We start from the raw sequence: 6,000 nt of genomic DNA on the forward strand, positions 1-6,000 counted from the left end.
TTAAGTCATCACTGCCACCAAGGGTAAGGACCCAGTCCTTAGTCCTTCGCAGATACTTGAGAATGTTCTTTACCGCAGTCCAGTGAGCCTTGCTAGGGTTCCCTTGATATCTACTGACCATGCTCAAGGAAAAGGCCACATCAGGGTGAGTATAAGTCATAGCATACATGATTGAGCCCACAGCGGAAGCATATGGTACATGACTCATCTCAGCTATCTCAGCCTCTGTACTCGGACTCTGAGTCTTACACCGTTTGGCGTTACTCTGAATCGGTAATTCCCCTTTCTTGGAATCCTGCATCCTGAACCTCTTCAGTACCTTATCCAAGCAGGTACTCTGACTAAGTCCAATTAGTCTCTTACTCATGTCTCTCAATATCCTTATCCCTAGGATATAGGCAGCTTCCCCAAGGTCCTTCATAGCGAAACACTTCCCAAGCCAGGACTTAATCTCCTGCAAGGTTGGGATGTCATTTCCTATGAGTAGTATGTCATCCACATACAACACCAAGAAGCTAACTATACTCCTACTAGCCCTAACATATACACAGGACTCATCCTCACTCCTCGAAAAGGCAAACTCTTTGACTTTCTCATCGAAGCAAATATTCCATCTGCGAGGTGCTTGTTTCAACCCATAGATGGATTTCTCAAGCTTACACACCTTATTAGGGTTCTCTGTACTGACAAAACCCTCTGGCTGACTCATGTAAACATCTTCAGCCAACTTTCCATTAAGAAAAGCGGTTTTGACATCCATTTGCTATATTTCATAGTCATGAAATGCAGCAATGGCTAACATAACCCTAATAGACTTAATCTTTGCTACTGGCGAAAAGGTCTCATCATAATCAACTCCCGGAGTTTGAGAATAGGCCTTTGCAACCAGTCGCGCCTTATAAGTGTGTACATTACCATCCATGTCGGTCTTCTTCTTGAAGATCCATTTGCACCCGACTGTCTTACGACCTGGTACATTGTCAACCAAGTTCCAAACTTGATTGTCATGCATGGACTGTATCTCGCTGTCCATAGCCTCTTTCCATTTAGTAGCCTCAAGGCCTGCCATGGCTTCCGTGTAGGTGTTAGGTACATCCAGACCTACCAGTGTACTATCATTGATAAGTGTATCACCTTCTGCAGTAATATGGAAACCATAGTAATACTCAGGTGCATTCCTAACTCTCGTGGAACGCCTCAGAGGTATGGGCTCATCTATCGGATCAACAGGAGTTTCCTCCTCATGTTGGTCGCTAGTGTTTGAGGTTCCTTCACCTCTTGACTCTTGAAGCTCTTCAAGGTCAATTTGCCTCCCACTTTCTCCTTGGCTTATAAATTCTCTATCACGAAAGACTCCTCTCCTTGCCACAAAGACCACATTCTCACTGGGTATGTAGAAGAGGTAACCAAAGGATTTATATGGGTAGCCGATGAAAATACATCTCTCGCTTCGAGGTTTGAGCTTGTCGTGAGACTCACGCCTCACGAAAGCCTCGCAACCCCAAATCTTGATGTGGTCCAAATTGGGAACTTTCCCAGTCCACATCTCATGAGGTGTTTTGGCAACCTTCTTTGTAGGGACTAGATTAAGGATGTGGGCGGCAGTCTCTAAGGCATACCCCCAGAATGAGATTGGTAACGAAGCTCAACTCATCATGGATTGAACCATGCCCAATAAGGTTCGATTGCGCCTCTTAGCTACACCATTCAGCTGTGGTGTCCTAGGAGGTGTCAATTGTGAGACAATCCCACATTCCTTAAGATAGTCAAGGAACTCGATACTAAGATACTCTCCTCCCCGATCAGATCGGAGCATCTTGATGTTCCTACCCAGTTGATTCTCCACTTCCTGCTTAAACTCTTTGAATTTCTCAAAGGTCTCTGACTTATGCTTGATTAAATAGATATATCCATATCTACTATAATCATCAGTAAAAGTCACATAATACCGATTAGAATCTCTTGTGGCGATTTTGAAGGGTCCACACACATCAGTGTGTATGAGGTCCAACAAACCCTCACCCCTCTCACAAGTACCAGTGAAGGGTGACTTTGTCATTTTTCCAAGTAAACAAGACTCGCAACTATCATCCGACTTTAGGTCAAATGATTCCAAAACTCCAGCCTTTTGGAGTTCGCCTATGCGCTTCTTGTTGACATGTCCAAGACGACAATGCCACAAGGATGCTTTGTCTAAGCTATTTGAAGAATCAATACACAACACATTATTTCCTAGATTATCTACAACATTCACATCTTCATATACACCATCACAAGGTAATTCTTTAAAGTAAAATGCATCATTGTAATAAACATTAATAGCACCATTATCATTATCAAATGGAAAGGAAAACCCTTGTTTGTACAAGCCATGAAAGGAAATAATATTTCTCGCCATTTCATACGAGTAACAACATTTATTCAAATCTAACATTAACCCATTATTAAGAAATAAAGAATAAACTCCTATCTTGGTAACAAATGATGCTTTCCTATTCCCCATGATTAAGTTTATCTTCCCGTGCTCCACTTTCTCACTTCTTCTTAGGCCCTACAAATCAGTACAAATGTGAATCTCACAACCTGTATCAAGCACCCAAGAGTTAGTTTTCAATGAGTTATTAGACAATATAGTGTAAATACCTGCATGGGTGGGTTTAACTTTCCTATCCTTTTCATCCTGCAAGTATTTGGGGCAGCTTCGCTTCCAGTGCCCCTTTTCCTGGCAGTAGAAGCATTGTGCTTCCTTTGGGTTTGTAGAAGGAGGAATGGAACCTTTCTTGGTTCCATTTGAAGAGGATCCATCAAGAGACTTTCCCTTGGTACCCTTCGAAGGGGTCTTTCTCCTCTTCCCCTTTCCCTGCCCAATTGCCAAGACAGGGGCAGTAGTAGGAGTAGGAGTAACAGCTGATTTAAGGCCATTTTCAGCGGTCTTAAAAGTCCTTGAAGTTTACTTAATGTGATTTTCTCCTTGTTCATATGATAAGTCATACAACACTGATCATAACTTGGAGGTAAGGAATGGAGAATGATGTCAATCGCCATGTCCTCAGGAAAGTCCACATTAAGCTTCAATAACCGGTCCACGAACCTTTTCATTTTCTGTAAGTGACCAGTGATGGATTCTCCCTCGTTCATCCTAGTTGTTATCATGGAGGAAATGATTTCATACCTCTCCTGACGAGCACTCTGATGGTACCTATCCATCAGATCCTGGTGCATCTCAAAAGGGTAGAAATCTTCATAGGATTTCTGGAGTTCTGTTGTCATTGTGGCCAACATGATGCAAGACACCTTAGTGGCATCTTTCTCATGGGTAGTGTACTCAGCAATCTGCTCAGGAGTAGCAATTGATTCATCGATAACCTTTAGCTCCTTATCAAGGACATACTATTTGCCCTCATAGCGAGTAATCATTCTGATGTTCCTAATCCATTCATTGAAATTTGAACCATCAAAAATGATTTTCCCACACAAGTTCATTAGGGAAAAGTAGCATGTAGGGTTTGAGCCAGTAGCAGTGTTGGAAGACATCTGAAAAGAAAGAAAGACAAGTTTTATTAGATAAAGAGTCCTTAGTAAGTCACCCAAATGAAGTATTAAGGCTAGGACCCAACAAACTATTTATAGTTGGAAGAAGGATGTCGTAATCTAAGCTATAAAATATTTGAAGGTAGGTAAATGACGATTTACCAATTTCCACCACGAAAACGAAATAGATTATTAAGTTTTATTGGATTTGAAATTCCTAGATCTTTTGAGATACATTGAACTTTCAATGGCATGTTTGAATCTCGATTGTGCCCTCTCCAGTTTGTGACTGGGATGCCGAGGATCACAAACAAGGTGTGAATAACCATGCAAATTGACTTGGTACCCTTAACTTTTATCACCTAATCGATGTGCCGGTTAACCACACGCGCTCCACCGATCTATGATAAAATTAAGTTACCCTTTGTCACTCTTACTAGTCCTTGTTAGTGTGCCGGTTAATCAAACGCACTCCACTAACGACTTGGGAAGGTACAAAGTGTAATTTCATGGGTTAGCACCTATTTCACATTTTCCTAAAGTAACTAAGATTGGGAATTATTAAAGTGTAGTTACTTTATAATTTCATTATACTTTTAATGAAGATTTAAAGTCCTTGTCCTACCCGTTCAGCTAACGACCCTCCACCAGTCAAGGAAGCGGTGGGTGAGAGTGGATACCCATTAAGCTGCCATTTTATAGGCAACAACCTTATGCCCCCCCCCTTATAGACCGACTTCGTGAATGAGGCCTACTAACGGTAAGACTGACTTATTCTTATACATATCTATATATTTAAACTTTTAATATAATAATAGTATAAGGGTTGAATTTTAAACTTTTAAAATTCTAAGGTTCAATTTGGAAATTAAAGTATTAGGGTGTAAGACTTTACAAATTCCAAAACTTGAGGGCAAGTATTGAAACTATTCAAGACCTTTCATTTCATAACTTATGAGTATAATGGTTCATTAAAATGAAGACTCTTCATTTTATGTAACCTCTTATTCTTTAATGACACTTTTAAAGAAGTAACTTTTGGTTATCCATAACTTGAGGACAAGTTATGGACTCCATGATTAGCCTTTAAGATCAAGAATCATACTTACAAGCAAGTTACACATAATTCCTATGATCTTCTAAAACTCATAAGAACATGAACATTAATATCAAAATTTCAAGAATCATATTAACACATATAAAACATGGAATTTTGATATTAGCCATTGTAAATGGATTAGCATAAGCATTACACCATCTAAAATAAGTTTTAAAACACCAAAACAGTTTAGGGTAATGTTTCTAGTCCATTTCCAGCAGAAAAACTCGAAAATTTGCATTCAGGGGCTCCTACTCGTCGAGTGCAAGAACCTATTCGACGAGTACGATGAATTTCCTCATGGACTCGTCAAGTCCCCCCATGGACTCGGCGAGTTCATGCCGCAGAGTCCAGATTTAGTATCAAGAAAACAAGCCTAGTCTCTGATACCACTGTTGGGTTTTGAGCATTCTAACACTCCTATGGTGTACATGCAACCCTAGAAACCTTGGATCTATGTTATCTCTAAACACATGCAAATTTGATTTTCCAAGGTTTACTTCCTGTCTAGCATGTTATGGGGAACTTGTAATACAAAACTCAAGTAGAATAACATACCTTTTAGTAGCTTGGATTCCTTGATGACTTTGTGAGCCTAGCACCCCAAATGTGATGCCTCAAATGCTTCACACAACACCACAATTCTTGGAATAACCTTGAGAGAAGTTCACTATACTGAAAAATCGGCTATCCCTCTTACTTGCTTGTAGTAGTGCCGATTTTGCTTGCATAAGGAGTCTTTATATAGTTGTGACACAAGTAGGGTTACACCATGTAAACCCTAATTGTCATGGCTTTCCATATTCCATGATCCATGGGTTTGTAACCTCCATGGACTATCCATGGAGCACCTTATGGGTTTTAACCCAATCCATACAAACCATGGATCATTAGCCCACTATACAAGAATAGATTATTTACACAATCAAACCCATATATTTAATTAGTCTCCTTTTGATCACTTAATTAATTCACGATTATTTCTTTGATCAATATTAATTAAATAATATTATTAATATATTAGTACTTATAATATATTAATAAACCTTAAGTGTCCTTTCTCTTATTTTGGTCTATCCAAGTATTGCAATGTCATGCAACCCAAATGGACCATGCCGGGTCCGGTCAACTACATACCAAATATAGTTATGGACTTAGACACTATATCCAACATAAACGCTTAGACAATCTACAAGCCAATTCATGACAGTCTTCTTTCATACTTACCTCCAACGTATAATCAACTGTGGATAGTTAAAATAATCTTATTATTAAGGAAGTCAAAACATGCAAAGTGAAACAATAGTAAATAATTGACACAAGACAGTAACATTACTCATAAATAAAACACCTTTATTTAATCATCAAAA

This window comes from Lactuca virosa, chromosome 3, assembly GCF_052849685.1.
Source record: "Lactuca virosa cultivar CGN04683 chromosome 3, Lactuca_virosa_CGN04683_v6, whole genome shotgun sequence".
NCBI classification, from domain to species: Eukaryota; Viridiplantae; Streptophyta; class Magnoliopsida; order Asterales; family Asteraceae; genus Lactuca; species Lactuca virosa.